Consider the following 17,599-nt stretch of genomic DNA (forward strand, 5'->3'; position numbering starts at 1 on the left):
GTCTTGAGCCTTTTGCGGACTTACAAAAGCACACACCAGGGAAACCATAAGTAACTGGGAAACTAAACAATTCAGACGTCACTGGATTGACTGCTCAGGGCAAAGACAGGCCAAACTGTTTATACTTCCCGCAACGAAAGTATCAGCCAAATTCATTAATCTGAGTAGGGTGGACCTAATAACCCTCACTGGGTATTATAAGGGACACTGTGGTCTACGATATCACCTAAATAAGTTAAATCTATCCGATACTCAAATTTGTGGTTACTGTGAGCTGGAGGATGAAACGCCGGTGCACATTCTCTGTGAATGCGTCGATCTGGCTAGGCAGAGACTCTCCCATCTAGGTGGTGTGACTCTTAGTCCCTATGAGATATGGAGTGAAGAGCCTGAAGAGGTGCTTAGATACATCAAAAATCTCCACATACATAATTAGGCTGAAAGGTCATGGTCAATAGATCTGCACAAAGGCCCCAGTACTTCCAGGCCGAGTAATAATAATAATAGCACCTGGTGCTAAATTCGCCTTGCTTCCAGCAACGTCTTGGTGCAACAAGATGTCAGTTAATCGAAATCAGAGTTCATTTTCTTTCGACTTGACATTGTTCTGCTCGGCGAGTTGGATTGAATTCGCTCTGCCATTATCTTGTATACAACCGCCTTTTTTTTATTTTTTTTAATATTTTTTAATGGACGTTGTGGCAGCGCGCTGCCCTCAAGTGGCCCAATGAAACCAGGCTAATCCTGTTCACGCGATCGATTTATATATATATATAATAACTTTTTATTTTTTTTATTTTGCCGAGTCTTTGATGGGCAGCGGTTTGTCAAGCGTCACGATCTGAGACTGCTCAGCTACAGAAGAAATTTCATGAGCCAAGCGTAATACTTAAAGAGAATAGAAGCAAACGTATTATACATTAATTTAGAGAGGTGAGAACAATCTTTTTTATAGAAAAAAGGGAGTCCGAGCTATCAAATGTGTTTGAGTGAGAGTTATAATCTTGGCATAAACGCCGAAAAGGTTCATTTTGTTCGAAATTCGTTCTACATTGTTTCAGCAGAAGAGGTTTGAAGTGTCTCGATGTCCGAGAGGGAACGCAAGAGTTCACTTCATTCAGAAGGAATGGGCTCGAAATTGATCCATTTAAAAGTTTTGTCATAAATATTACACCAAGCATTTCACTTCGACTAGCAAGAGTTGGAAGATTGATAAGCTTTAATCGATTAGTATAAGGTGGAAGATTAGTTAAAAAGTCCCATTGGAAATTTCTTAAGGCAAATAGTAAAAATTGTTTTTGTATTGATTCGAGACTGTCTGCATGGACTTGATAACGCGGATTCCAAATTATCGAGCCGTATTCTAATATTGGCCTAACTAATGTTTTAAAAAGTGCTTTAGTTATGTAAGGGTCGTTAAATTCTTTTGACCACCGTTTAACAAATGCAAAAACACCTTTGCCTTTATTCACTGTAGCATTAATATGAAGATTGAAACTAAGTTTGGAATCCATCATGACTACCAAGTCAATAAAATTATTTACAGTTTCTAGACCATAGTTGTTAATTGTATATGAAGCTGGTGGCGAAACTCTCCGAGAAAAACACATGAATTTACATTTTTTGAGATTGAGCGACATATAATTTACATTGCACCAGGTAACCAAGTGATTTAAATCCATTTGAAGCAAGGAATGTTCCTCAACCGAGGCACATGATTTGAAAAGTTTTACATCGTCTGCGTACATCAAGATTTTTGAGTATTTAATTGTACCAGATATATCGTTTATGAACAACAAGAACAGAATCGGACCAAGACGGCTGCACTGAGGAACACCAGAAGAAACATTGATGACCCCAGAAAATGTATTTTTAAAGATAACTTTTTGCGTACGATAACCAAGATACGAAGAAATCCAACATATAAGACGGGGTTGAAAACCGAGTTGACTGAGCTTATGAATAAGTAATGGGTGTGATACTTTGTCGAAAGCTTTACTGAAATCGGTGTAAATTACATCAGTGTGAAGGCCTTTTCTAAATCCATTAGAAACGTGGGTGGTAAATTCTAGTAAATTGGTGATAGGTGATTTGCCCTTACAGAACCCATGCTGCGAGCTTGCAATTATGGGGGAAATAGAGAATGTTAGGTGGTAGATAACAATAGCCTCAAATAACTTTGGAATAGCGGATAACTTTGCTATGCCCCGGTAGTTTTCTATTGAAGACCTGCTTCCATTTTTATGAAGCGGAATAAGAAAAGATTCCTTCCATATTGTTGGGAAACCGCCATAAATTAAAGATAAATTAAATAAATCTGTTAGCGGCTGATAGATGTTTGCAGCACATTTTTTAAGAAAGTGTGTCGGGATTCTGTCGGGGCCGTATGAATATGATACTTTTAAAGTTTTTAAATAATTGATTGAAATTTTCCACAATTTAGAAAAAAATTTATAGGTAGTTATTTTTTTCTGAGTGTATGGAAAAGAAATTGTACTAAAGGAAATATCTATAGAAAGAGCAACTAAGAAGTTGTGGCATAGATGTGTCAAGAACGTGGAGGAGTTAGAGAGGAGCTGCTATGCAAAAACAAAATAATAATACATTGAGCTTAAACAGAAACCTTAAATACCAGTTTCACTGACTCTGATCTTTTGGTTGGACTGGTATAAAACTTGTGGCTAGCTACAAACCAGTAGATGTAGCTATTTATTTGTATGTCGTCCAATACACACATGGAATCAGGCCTGCCACAGTTCGCATTCGTATGCCAATTGTTTTTGTATGAACATGCCTGCTGTCTGTGTGAAGGGGCAACTGGGGGAAACGTCACTTCCTGGAAATCCATGTGAATCAAGTTTAAATTTTTTTTGCATTCTTACATCGATATTTTATTTTCTTATTCGAGCACGATTTGTAGCTTGTTGCTACCATTGTTCAGCATGACTCATGCATTGTTAACAAAGCAAAAAAAATTAAAAAAAAACTTTTTGCGTGTTGCTCTGGTTTTGATTGATTGTGTGAAATCTGCATTCAAAACTTTTATTATATCAATGATTCGTATCAACATATATTTCTACATACACGCCAAAGTTTGACTCCCCCTAAAAGTTCTTAATCTTATTAAATCCCGTAAAAAGAAATATTAGCATCCTTTCCACGACAGCGGATTCTATGCATCGGAGCAACTCGGAAAATTTTTTCTCCGACCGATAGTGGCGCTATTTTTGGGTAAACTCATTTAAATTGTTGGGTCCCTCCACAAACTTCCATCCTCAGAGCAAATCTTTGCAGCTAGAGATATCCATACCCTAATATTCCGGGTACGTATTGAACCCAAATCCTGTCCTAGGAAGTGGTCCACCTACATTTGCCAGAAAAAAATCTATTAAGAAGGTCATACTACTACCAGTGTGTCTCGTGCAAAGGATGATTCTGATCTAAATTCCAAAAATCCATCGACTCTCAAATTTTTATAAAGCTTTTGTAGCTCCCTGTTGTTTGCGTCCAAGAACTTTCCATGGCTTACGATTAAGCGAATCTCCGCCACTTTTTAGCAGCACGCTGGCCAGCAGGCCATATCATCAATCTGCAGTTGCTCGCGTCGAACGGCGCCTACAGCTCACAAGGCTACTCCAATCCATCACTGCAAACTACAAAGCATGGATAGAAGCAGTACCCTGCACCATCCTCTGCCCCGTCTCGCCCCTGCTTTTCCAATCCAGCTTGGCAGCTGAAATCTTCGCAGTTGTTCTGGGCACTGCAGTGGCAACTATCTGACAGGTATATTCAATTACAAATTCGTCAACACTAGACACACCAGCAGTAGTCGGACAACACGAACGACAAAACCTAAATCCATCAAGACGTGTCTCATCTATCCCATCTATTACACACATACTGACAATTGCACTTCAGAATTCTACAATTAAATTGCAACAGGTTAACTGGAAAGATCGCGGAGATAACCGATTACATGAATCAAAATAATATCCGTATAGCCGAAATTCAATAGACTACTCTAACAGCCGGACAGAATCTCCGAAATTGTGATGGGTACAACATCAATAGAAAAGATCGCGTGAGGGGCAAAAGTAGATGGCCTCGCTTTCATCGCCCATCCTACCGCGCAAAAGAGTCCATATTAACCCAACATCAGCCGTAGGGACAAAGTCCTAAAAAGTCAAGGCATAACTGGTCGGCTCAGGTGATGTTAACTTATCAAAAATAAATATCTATATTCCTCCTGTCCCCTGCTGTCTAAGAGGCTATCGCCCTGATATCAGTGCGTCACTTAGAGGTAAAACCAGTGTTATTCTTGACGATTTTAACGCACACCGCGACCTCTGTCTTTGCAGCCTGCCAGCCGACACCGGAGGCAGAGAACTAGCACAGCTCGCCTGGAATTTCCATTTTCAGCGTAGGACTTATAAACTGCGTCATTTGTAACTCGAAAAGTGTTTCGATATTACTTGGCTTTCATATCCAGCAAGAATTTTTATAATTATATAATTTTAAATCCCAAAATTCTTTTACAAGAGCTATTGTTAAAGTTTTTTAGTCAAAATACAAAACGACTATGTCTGTATAAAAGGAAAAATTGCCTTCTATTTTTTGGTCCATTTATATAAAGGCAGAACTTAAAATTTTTTATCATCTTTTTATTTTAAATTTTTAGTACTGCCTAGAAAAAGGCAATTGCAACTTTAAGTAATTCCTAAGAGAAAACTCTTATCTTTATTTATTTGTTCAAAATAGCAAGATTTAAGAGAATTAGTGGAATTTTCGCTGACAACATTGGCGAAAACAACAGAATTCCACCGCGTATCATAACAAGAGAATTCCACACCGTTTGTCACCTACTTAACTTGCACAGCTGAAAATCGTGGTGAAATTCGCATATGCCTGAAAGTCTAAAAGAATCGTGGTGAAAGTCGCGTACACCTAAAAGTATGCAAGGACGTGTATTGAGTTGGGCCTTCAACGAGGTGGAATTCTTCAATGCCTGCAACACTCAAGAGGTAGCCATGAAGGTATGGCTTAATCTTCTAAATAGTTCGACTTGTGCGTTACGTAGCTCAAATGTTTTGATCAAACATTGCACTGTCACCGAGTTTTAAACTATATTTCAGGTTTCAAGTCTCTAGGTATCCAGGAAGTTAGTTAAAAATCGATTGCAAGATTCCCAATTGAAAATTAGTTTTCTCAATATCTCGATCCATGCGCCACCTAGCGGAATTTTTTGATATAATATTGCATTGTCACCGGGTTCTGACTTACGGCCCAAGTTTCATGTCTCTAGCTCATAGAGAAGTTGCTCGAAAATCGATCGCAGGATTCCTCCCGTTTTTAAAGGATTTGCAGTAATCTTGACTAGCACGCCACCTAGCTGAACTTTGTTTTCTATAAGTTGTGCTGTCACCAGGCCTCTAACTATATGCTAAGTTACAAGTCTCTAGGTAACCGGGAAGTTAGTTAAAAATGGATTGAAAATTCCCAAAATGAAATTAATTTTCCTAATATCTCGATCCATGCGCCACTTTGCGGAATTTTTTTGATATAATATTGCATTGTCTCCGGGTTATGATTTACGGCTCAAGTTTCATATCTCCAGGTCACCGGGAAGACACTCAAAGATCGATTGCAAGATTCCCTGCATTTTTTTAGGGATTTTCAGGGATTTTCGTTTATCTCAATTCGTCTGCACCCTGGCGGCATTTTGTTTTCCACGAATTGTGGGGCCATCGACTAGCAAACTATGTGCAAAGTTTCAAGTCTCTTGATCACCGAGAAGTTAGTTAACAGTCGATCGCAAAATTTCCACCTTAAAACAAATTTTCTGTATATCTCGATCCGTGCGCCACCTAGCGGATATTTTTTTCACTTGCATTGTAATGTCTCTCAGATCTGAACTATGTTCTAAGTATCAAGTATCTAGCTCAACGGGAAGTTACCGAAAAAGACTTTTCCGTGGGTCAAAAATTCGTATGGAAATAAGGGGACAAATATGAAAGCGACTTAATATAAAATTAAAAAAAAAAAAAAAATAATAATAAAAAAAAATAAACGATAACATTCAAGAGAAATACAATATTTTAAAGCCGCTGTATCTTGATATATTTGTTACTTACTGCATTTTGGTAAATTAGCTGAGGTCCAATAGTACTAAAAAGTTTCATCGAAATTGGAGTTATAAAAAATGTAGAGTCGTAAACTTGAGAAATTTTACATCATTTGCAAATTTGAATTATTTGGAACTACTTTGGGGAAACTGGTTTCCAAATATCAATGGGCTGATGAGTAAAGTACTTTTTTAACTCATATTCATTAAAAAATACAAAAAGTTTATAATGCTTTTAAAAATTATATTTCTTTATAAATCTCATATATTAAAAATGACTACTGGTTGTGTAGAATCGTAATTAGCTCCTTATCCTGCAGGGAAATATATCACATTCCAATCATCAAATACAAATTCTATTTAAAATTATAACATAATAAAACATAGCATAGTAAGACATAATGAAACATTGTTGAACATAATTCTACAATTAAATTTTACAATTAAAACATAAATAAGTGAAATTATGGTTTTTGCCTATAAAGTGAGCATACACTAAAGACGTTCCCACGAAAATTAATCTTAACTAACCTGACCAACAATTTTTCCCAGATGCCAAGTTTTAATCGGCTTAATTTTAGTGTAGTCGCACTTGGGTATAACAATTTTCACATATGAGTTTTCTATGACAAATTGTAAAAAAGGAAATTATGCTAAACAAAGCCTATGTGGTCACATTTCCTCATACCCATATTTGTAATGGCCAGCTGTTGGTGAAACACAATGCGACATTTGCAATAAAGTGATTAGCATTTTTCATGCTACAGCGGCTCGGTGAACAAGTGATGAAGGCGGACATGTTGGCGGGAAAAGCGCCTGTTTAAATTACCACATTACGCTGTCATAAACAATTAATATTAAACATAAATCAATGCATTTTACGGAACTTAATGCCAAAAAGATGCAAGTCGCCAAATAAAACAATTGAAAACAAGTTGAAATTCCATAAGTAATTAACTTTGGAGTTTTTATGCTAAAATTTGACTGCCTCCGATAGATATAACATTACCAAAAAATGTTTCTATACAATAGCGATCTTCCCTTTATCTCTCATTTCCAATAGAAGTTAGTGAACAAAAAACGCAGATGCAGGCAGGTGTCTGAGTCGCCAAATTAGCTACCCACTCCCTTGAGCGGACACCTCTCTTGGGCAGACAAAAGCTGACAGACGGTGAGTGTCCTTCCGGTGGTGATTTCACAGTAAATTACGCGGATATTTCACTTTAGTAGTGGTACAGTGTAGCAAAGTACGACCGCTAAAAAATTTTGGAAAAAGACCGTGGACCCTTGCCTATTTAAAGTTATCTCTCAATGATAGTATTAACGCTATAAATCGAACAAAAGTTGACCAATCCTAACGAAATTTAGTATAAAAATTATTTTTAAACCAAAACGTAGCAAAATTAAGTTCAGTTTTTAAAATGGGCATGACACCACCCACATTTAGTAGAAGAAACTTCAGTGATTCGAACGATAACAGAAGGCAAGGAATAATGCATAATGTTCGGTTTATCACGAACTTATACTTCCTTACTTACTTAATTGGCGCTTAACCGTCTAAACGGTTATGACCGTCCAACAAGGCGCGCCAGTCGCTCCTTCGCTCCGCCAACCGGCGCCAATTGGTCACACCAAGGGAGTTTAAATCGTTTTCCACCTGGTCCTTCCAACGTTTTAATTGCTGGACTATGTTGATGTCTGCGTATAGCTCGTACAGCTCATCATTAAATCTTCTTCGGTACTCGCCCTCGCCAACGCGTAGAGGTCCATAAATCTTTCGAAGAACTTTTCTCTCGAACACTCCCAAAGCCGCTTCATCTGCTGTTGTCATGGTCCATGCTTCTGCCCCATATAGCAGAACGGGTACGATAAGTGACTTGTAGAGTATGACTTTCGTTCGCCGAGAAAGGACTTCACTTTTCAATTGCCTACCTAGTCCAAAGTAGCATTTATTGGCAAGATTGATTCTTCGCAGGATTTCAGTGCTGATGTTGTTGCTAGTGTTGATGCTGGTTCCCAAATAAACGAAGTATTTTACTATTTCGAAATTATGGCTGCCAACCGTATCGTCGTTGCCAAGGCGCGTATGAGCTGACTCTTTGCGCGATGACAGCAGGTACTTCGTTTTGTCCTCATTTACCAGTGCTTATACTTCCTTACTTGTTTAAATTTGTTTTACTGACAGCTTTTGCTTTACTTGTTGAGTTTGAAATTTAATTAAAACTTAATTGTTCTTCGAAAGTCTGGAGTATTTTCAACTATTGAAATTAAAGCGCCAATACGTTTAAAAGTTTGGTTAAACCGAAGCATGGTTTAAAATTTTATTTGAAACTTCTAACCGCGTAGGGAAATGTTATTATGCAACATTTTTAATTAACTTTATATATTCAATTAAATTTTTTCTTCTTTCCAGAAAATTGGCCATAAAACTAGAGGTAAGTAAAAATTTTAAAATGAATTCATTAAACCAAAAAAAAAATATCTCTAAGAATTTTGATTAACTATAACTTTTTTAAATCGTAATTAAGCTTTTTATATACATACATAACTATATAAGCTTAAAGGTCACTTGCCAACAAGTTGCATTGTCTTCATGGCTTTAGCCACAAAGAAAAAGAGAAGACAAAAATTTAGTTCAGTAACCTTTTGAGCGCTTCATTATTATTTATTACTTCTAGGGTTTCTTTTCGTTCAATTCACACATAATTCACAAGAAATCAAGTAATTTGGAAATGTCGGAAGCTACGAGACGTATTTTCGCTCACAAAAAAATCAAGTGATAATAAGTAGATACATATGTGTTCAGGTTATTTTGTATGACTGCGTCTTAATAAGTTAGTAATTGTGTGTGGGTAGAAGATTTGTGGCAACTACTCTGTAAAGATAGTATACTTTGACTAGTCTTCAAGTCTCATATTTTGGGGATTTTTAATACAAATTTTAGATATTTTGGGTACAGCTGGGAATAAATAAGCTTCAAAATGTTAAGACCTGACTTAAACCAAAAATTAACCTCGCTATGTTTGAGGCTAAGGCCAAATTCTTTAGCGCGAATTGAAACTGTAGTTAAAGTTAATCCCCATCTAACTCTGCTGCTATGATCATTTACATAAAATTATCTCAGTTGAATGCGCCAAAGTGGCAGGGTCAAACTTTAGTTCACTTAAACTGCTACCGCAAAACTGGGCTTAAGTTTGGATCGATTAACGAAAACTTTACATAAAGGATAATGGATAGACCCACAAATAAGTATAGCGAAATGATAAGGCACACCAGCTTAGTTGATATAGCGCCATTTGTCTGCGTTTTTTTGTTTTTTTTTTTTTTGAACTCAAATCAGTCCCTCACTATATAAAATCTTTTGATTAAATTGGTGGAACAGACCCATTTTTATGTCCCATTAATCAATTGTTGGAACAGATACAACCGGTCGGTCCTTTTAAGTATAAATGGAGCTAAGTGGTATAGTAAAGATCCCCGCTATCGCTAAGTTATTCGAAGCAATCGTTACTAATCACCTAACATTTTCGATTTCCACATAGATCGATAGTTCTCTGCAACACTTTTGTAGTAATCGACCATAACTAATTTGCTTGAATTACAACTCGCTTCTCGAATGGTTTTAAAAACAATCATCACATCGACCTTATTTATATACATTGATTTCAGTAAAGCGTTTAACAAAGTATGCCACTAATCACTTGCCTGTAAACTCGAATCGGTTGGCTTTAAATCTTGTTTCACTCCTTGGATCTTAACTAAACTCTTTGGTACAATTCAAAGAGCAATTTTCAAAAATATTTGCTCAAAATATACTTGATGTTCTCTCGGGTGTTCCTCGGGGCCTTCTTGGCCCTGTTCACCTCTTTATAAGCGATATTTCTTCAACTATAAAATATTCTTAAATCTTCTTATGTCATATGCATCGATTGAAGAACGTTTACGGGGTTCTTTTGGGCAAGTTCTGTATCATTTCGAAATTAATTCGTACTCATTTCGGTCTATTTTGAAACCATTTTAGGAATATTACATAATACCTCCAGTTTTTCAAGGTGGATATGGTTACCTTAAAATCTATAAAAATCGTCGTTTATGTATGTTACATAGACGTATACTTCTCTCAATTGGCTCATTATAGCCACAACTAGTTCAATGAAATTTCTGGATCATTTCGAAACTATTTTATCATTTCAAGACCAATTATGTATCATTTCGAAAAAAACTGCATAATAATTTCGGCACTGTTTCAGGATAATTTTGAGATAGTTTTTGGTATAATTTTGGAATAACTCATTGATTTTTAAATGAATAAAATTAGGCTTTCGGTGTTAATTTGAGCCCAGTATTGTAATCGTTCCAAACTAAAAATATTTCATTGCAGTTGTAAATACTTTAGGTTTAGCAAACAAACTCACGCTATTAAATTGATTCATTACTGCAACATGCAATGTGAAGCGACGAGTCATCCTCAGTGTACGCTGCAGAAAGATTGCGTGCAAAGAGACAGAAAATTAAAAGTCTGAAAAGCAGTTTGTAATTTTACATTCGAAAAAGTGTGACACTTGAGTTTTTACACACACACTCACGCATACATAACCAAAGGAACCCTGCAAAAAATCGTGCGATTAGTCCCTAAAGAGATTGGTTTCCGAGTGATCTATTTTGTATACAATTGATCCCCTTTAGTCCCTTTTGGGAACATTTTCAGGGATTAGTCAGGTTGAAATCTGTGTAGCTCATTTTAAGAAATATTAAAAACAAAACAAGTAAGGAAGGCTAAGTTCGGGTGTAACCGAACATTACATACTCAGCGTGCGCTTGAATTGTACATTGCATTTCAGAAAAATTACTTTTCTACATAACACGTGGCACCGCCCGTTTAAAAAAAAATGTCTCCCCATTTCCTCTTACAATAAAACTTTATAAGTGAAATATCATTGATTCAAAACCATTTCTTGCTAAGTTATAGCTTATTATTCTACGACCATTTTAAACTTGTTTTATATCTAATTTGCCGTGGTCTTTATTCGATCCCGTCCATTTTTACTAGAAAAATTTTCTGCTATAAGGAAAATGTGTGTACACAATTTCATTACGATATGTTAATTTTTCTTCGAACTTAGAAAATTGCTTAGTCATAAAAGGGGCGATGCCACGCCAATTTTTCTATACTCAGCTGAGCAAAGCTCACAGTAGATTAATTTTGTTCGCATAACGGTAATCCGTAACGGCATAAACTAATCGAGATAGATATATACTTCTATATATCAAAATGGTCTGGGTGAAAAAATAAATTCATTTAGCCATGTCCGTCCGTCTGTCCGTTAACACGATAACTTGAGTATGTTTCGAGATATCTTGATGAAATTTGGTACGTACGTTCCTGGGTACTCATACCAGATCGCTATTAAAAATAAACGAAATCGGACTTATAACCGAAAAAGTGCGATAATTCATTACCAAAGGCGGATAGAGCGATGAAACTTGGTAGGATGGTTGACCTTATGACGCAGAATAAAAAAATAAAAAATAAATGTAAGTCGCGAACCCAGGGCATACGGTGTGGTAGGCGGAGCACGCTACCATCACACCACGGTGGACGCCAGCGCAGAATTGCAAGTCAGTAAAATTTTGGAAAATAGGCGTGGCACCGCCCACTTTTAAAAGAAGGTAATTTAAAAGTTTCGCAAGCTGTAATTTGGTAGTCGTTGAAGATATCATGATGAAATTTGGCAGGAACGTTACTCCTATTACTATATGTGTAACACATAAAAACTAGCAAAATCGGATTACGAACACGCCCACTTTTAAAAAAAAAAATTTTTTAAATCAAATTTTATGTCAACATTCAACTCCAGTAATGATATTGTGCAACAAAATGCAAAAATAAAAGAAAATTTCAAAATGGGCGTGGCTCCGCCCCTTTTTATTTAATTTGTCTAGAATACTTTTAATACCATAAGTCGAACAACATTTTACTAATACTTGTGAAATTTGGTAGGGGCATAGATTCTATGACTATAACTGTTTTCTCTGAAAATGGGCGAAATCGGTTGAAACCACGCCCAGTTTTTATACACGGTCGACCGGCTGTCCTTCCGCTCGGCCGTTAAAACGATAACTTAAGCAAAAACCGATATATCTTTACTAAACTTAGTTCACGTATTTATCTGAACTCATTTTATCTTGGTATAAAAAATGGCCGAAATCCGACTATGACCACGCCCACTTTTTCGATATCGAAAATTACGAAAAATTAAAAAAATGCCATAATTCTATACCAAATATGAAAAAAGGATGAAACATGGTAATTGGATTGGTTTATTGACGCAAAATGTAACTTTAGAAAAAACTTTGTAAAATGGGTGTGACACCTACCATATTAAGTAGAAGAAAATGAGAAAGTTGTGCAGGGCGAAATCAAAAGCCTTTGGAATCTTGGCAGGAATACTGTTCGTGGTTTTACATATATAAATAAATTAGCCGTACCCGACAGAAAATGTTCTGGGTCACCCTGGTCCACATTTTGGTCGATATCTCGAAAACGCCTTCACATATACAACCAAGGGCCACTCCCTTTTAAAACCCTCATTAATACCTTTAATTTGATACCCATATCGTACAAACGCATTCTAGTCACTCCTGGTCCACTTTTATGGCTATATCCCGAAAAGACGTCCACCTATAGAACTAAGGCCCACTCCCTTTTAAAATAATCATTAACACCTTCCATATGATACCCATGTCTTACAAACGCATCCCAGGGTTACCCTAGGTTCATTTTTGGACATGACAATTTTCCCTTATTTTGTCTCCAAAGCTCTCAGCTGAGTATGTAATGTTCGGTTACACCCGAATTTAGCCTTCCTTACTTGTTAAATTTGAAGTTTTTCCTATTTATTGTTAAAAATCCACTTGGGAAATGAAATACCATTGATATAAAGCTCTTTTTTAGAAAGATATAGCTTATTTTATTCGTCCACGACCCTTTTAAAAATCTTTTATATAAAAGTGGGCGTGGTCCTTATCCGAATTCGTTAATTTTTCCTTATAGTAAATGCAACCTCTGTGCCGAATTTTGTTACGATAGGTTTAACGATTTTTGATTTATGATTAATAATATTTGTAAAATTGATTTTATCACAAGTGGGCGGTGCCACGCCCATTTTAAAATTTTAAAATTTGTATCAAAAGTCTCAATATCAGTCCACATGTCAAACTTCAACATTATTGGTGTATTATTTACTAAATTATCAGGTTTTTTGTGTTTTCCAAAATGTTATATATATTAAAAGTGGGTGTGGTTCTCATCCGATTTCACTCATTTTCAATACCAATATATTCTGGGTCCAGATAAGCTAGTTAACCAAATTTGGTGTTGATATCTCAAAATTTGCTCAAGTTATCGTGCTAACGGACGGACGGACGGACGGACGGACGGACATGGCTTAATCAAATTTTCTTTCGATACTGATGATTTTGATATATGGAAGTCTATATCTATCTGGATTCCTTTACAACCAACCGTTATCCAATCAAAGTTAATATACTCTGTGTGTAAAGCACGCTGAGTATAAAAACGGCAACGAAGTGAGTAAAATAAAAGAGATCACAGGTGATTGAATCTAGTTATTTAAGAAAAATGCGGAGCCCTATACCAAACCTAAATTACTAGAACGTAGCGACTACGGCGGAGTTAGGGTTAAATTTTCGGATAACAGTTTGTATTCGTTTTTGAAAAGCGGGCAAACAACTTATATCAAATATATTTGGTGGCTTGGTATTGTATTTCTGCCATGAATAATGCGACTGGGCCCTATTTGAGTACTTATTTAACCTAAAAAGGACTATTTTTCATTTGTTCCCATATTGGTCCTATCGATCCCTTTCGGGTATAAATGGGTACAATTAGTCTCCTCATAGAACTTGCTCAAACAAAAGGGAACAGTTCAACTCATACAAAGAGTCCAAAATTGGCATTGGTCGCATACTCCTTTGCGACTAATCCCCGATTCATCCTAGACTAATCGCATTTTTTGCAGGGAACACTCAAACTGTTATTGTCTGTTAGTGTCAAAGTGCGAATCAAAATGTTTTCTAAACTCAATTAGAAAAGTTGTTCGATTTTCAAAGGAAATAGATAATATCATTGTTTTCTTAGAAATGCATAGAGTCAAGGATAAATAAACCACTTAAGTAACTAATAATCGTGCAATGACCTTTTTATATTATATTGTTATAATAAAACACTAATTTGCAGCGTTGTTTGGGAATATTTCTCTTTATTTTATTGGGATTATTGACCTGCGTACTTGCGTTTCATTAAGACATAATTAATTTTTACGACCATGCTAAGTGTATTTTGTCATGCGAACTGTATGATTAATTGAGCAGACTAATTAACTTAAAAACAAGGTGATCGAACTTTTTTAATTTATAAAGAATGCAGTACAGTTACTTGGGAATTTCCTAGAATTTCTCAATGAAGACAAAAAAAAAAAATATTGGCCACTTTTATCATCTGCTATGCCCCAAACTATTGACCTTTTTGGTTCTCAGGATAACACGATATTATAAAATAATATCTACACTAGGGCGGCCCTTCCATATCAAATTAAAAATATTTTTCAAACGATAGTACCTTGGTCAGAAATATCACACAACAATTTTTGGCCCGAATTGGTTCGGACGGTTAAAAAGTATCAGACAAGGGTCAAAGTTAAGACTTTTCTAAGCAGGATCGCCCCTCGACAGTAGCTTGGCAAACAATCCGAGTGTATTAATGCAATGAAAAGCCTCTGAAAATTCATCTGCCTTGCAAATGCCGTTCGAAGTCGGCATAAAATTTGTAAGTCACGTCCGCCAATTTGTAGGGAAAAGAGAAACTCCCTCAAACTAATAAAAAGTTTCATACAAAAATTTTAAATTGCTAGTAATTCCTCAATTTAAAGAAAATTTTTTTATGAAATGTTTACGTATTTTAGGTAAGTGTTTTCTTCTGAGTGTATAAAGTAGAGATTTTACAAATAAAAAAATATTATTTCGGATGAAAGCGCGTATTAATACCCAGCCCTAGGATCTTCGATATACATTAGGGAGGCATTCAACACGAAAAGTCAGAAATTTTAAGTAGTATGGAAGCCATCACAATTACAAGGTTCTTAGCGAATTTACTAAAGAAGAGATGAGACCATCACATCACTACTAAGGTAAAAATCTTGGCATGTGGCTACATGGCATTTTCAACCGATTTATACATAACTGCATGCTTGGCCAAATTTTAGCATAATATTTTCAACGAATTCAATCTTCGCTACTGCTAGGCCACTTTCCAAACAGTTTGACAAAAGTCGAATCTACATATATTAAAACCGGGAAATTCCGACCAACTCGTCTTATCAACGCATTAATCTCTGTAAATTTTTTTAAGGGCATGAAAAAAATGCATCATCACGTTAGAGATGTATATTTATAAAACTAATGGAGACTGCTGTTGTTCACTACATTGGGAGATTTGGAAATGTTTGGAGCCTGAAACTATCCATCGATAACATGACACATCAGGTTATTGAACAAGCTATTTTATTCGTTGGGTGCCTCCATTTTAATGAGAAGAAAAATCAGTGTGCAGACAGAAAAAGTAACTAAGTCAATTGTAGACACTAGGGGATGCCTCAAGGTGGTTTGATATTTTCTCTGTTATGGGTACTTGTCATTGATAACTTTCTTCGTCTACTGGAAAATGTGGGATTTGTTACAAAAGGGTATGGAGATGACTTTTTTCATTTCGAAAATTTTGGAAAATTGAAATTTAATTTTGTAGAAAATGCGGGTCTGTTTGCCTCAACCCTTTAATAATTGAGTACATGTACTATATATACTAATAAGTATAGAATTCCGAAAAATGGCCAGCACAGAAATTCCAAATAGCAGAGGTGATAGAGGCGAAGGGAGTATAAATGAAAGTCGAGTGGGGGTGGCAGTGAAAATGGGAATAAAATTCGGAGTAGAAATGAAACAAATATTTAGATTCGCAATATCTAGGCAATTATTTGAAGGGTGTATACAATACTTGATATATTAACTCTACATAAGTATGAGGAAGTGGTAAAGGGCTTGGGAGTGGGTGTGGAAGTGCGAGGGGTAGGGTGTGACAGTGCATGTGAAACAAATATTGAAATTAGCAAGAGAGCGTGAAAGTAGGCGTAGAAGTGAGAGTGACAGTAAAACAAAAGTAAAATTTTACGATATCTGCGTAATTAATTGAAGGAGATATCCACGTTTGGTATATAGATTCCATATATGAGGTAATACAGGTCGAGAAGGTAGAGGCGTGAAGGTGGAGGCAGGATTGAGAGTGTATATGAAACAAAAATTTAACTTTCAATGCCGCCGTAAATTTTTTGAAGGAGTTATCCAATATTTTTTATACCAGCTTCATATATGAATTTATCAAGGTAGCAGAGGTACAGGGAGTTTAAAATGGGGTAAGAGTGGGAATGAATATGAGAGTGGGGGTGAGGATGAGAGTGAAGTGGGAATGGTTTTCGAAGCGAGTGGGATAATTAGGATGAAAATGCGGTGGAAGTAAAGGAAATAAGGAAGCGACTGGAATAAGTAGGTGAAATGGAAGAAAAAGTAGTAAAGTTGCAGTCTATTCGATGAAATAGAGAGTAATATAGGGCAGGCCAATGTCCGCATGGTGCGCGAGTTAAGTAAAAGTTTAAAATGGAGTTTATACTGGCGAATGGAACAAAGCTTAGGGTCAAATATACAAAGTTTTGGCGGCCACCGTGGTGTGATGGTAGCGCGCTCCGCCTACGACACCATATGCCCTCTGTTCGCACCCCGGGTAAAGCAACATCAAAATTTTAGAAATAAAGTTTTTAAATTAGAAGAACATTTTTCTAAGCGGGGTCGCCCCTCGGCAGTGTTTGGCATGCGCTCCGGGTGTATTTCTGCCATGAAAAGCTCTCAGTGAAAACTCATCTGCCTTGCAGATGGCGCTCGGAGTCGGCATAAAACATGTAGGTCCCGTCCGGCCAATTTGTAGGGAAAATCAACGACGAAGCACGACGCAAATTGGAAGAGAAGCTCGGCCTTAGATCTCTTCGGAGGTTAACGCGCCTTACATTTTTTATTTTTTTAATTAAGGGCGCCCAGTTTTAGATAAATGTCCTATAGGCCCATATAAATCCCTGTACCAAATTTGATAATGATATTTTCATTTTTGCTCATGTTATCATGTTAGTTAACGGACGGGCATGGCTAAATCAAAATTTTTTTTCACAGTGATAATGTTCATATAAGAACATTTTCAAATTTGTCAAAATATGTATGAGTTTAACCCCTCAAAAGAAGCTTAGGACCTCACATGGACTGACATATGTCCACAGTGTCCTCGAGAAGCTTACTCTTAGTTAAAAATTTAACTTTTCGTGTTCTAAGCGGGTCTTAAGTCTCATAACATTAACTTTG

General features: G+C 36.3%; 1 protein-coding gene across 1 annotated transcript in view; it reads left to right on the forward strand.

Annotated features, from left to right (window-relative positions):
• Positions 1–17,599, forward strand: part of ko (Stork-head domain-containing protein knockout) — a 712,534-nt gene that overhangs the window by 107,828 nt on the left and 587,107 nt on the right. The window contains 1 exon segment of the mRNA XM_067789313.1: positions 8,535–8,556. The gene's annotated coding sequence lies outside the window, so the exon portion shown is untranslated.

This window comes from Eurosta solidaginis, chromosome 5 (genome assembly GCF_040869045.1).
Source record: "Eurosta solidaginis isolate ZX-2024a chromosome 5, ASM4086904v1, whole genome shotgun sequence".
Classification (NCBI taxonomy): domain Eukaryota; kingdom Metazoa; phylum Arthropoda; class Insecta; order Diptera; family Tephritidae; genus Eurosta; species Eurosta solidaginis.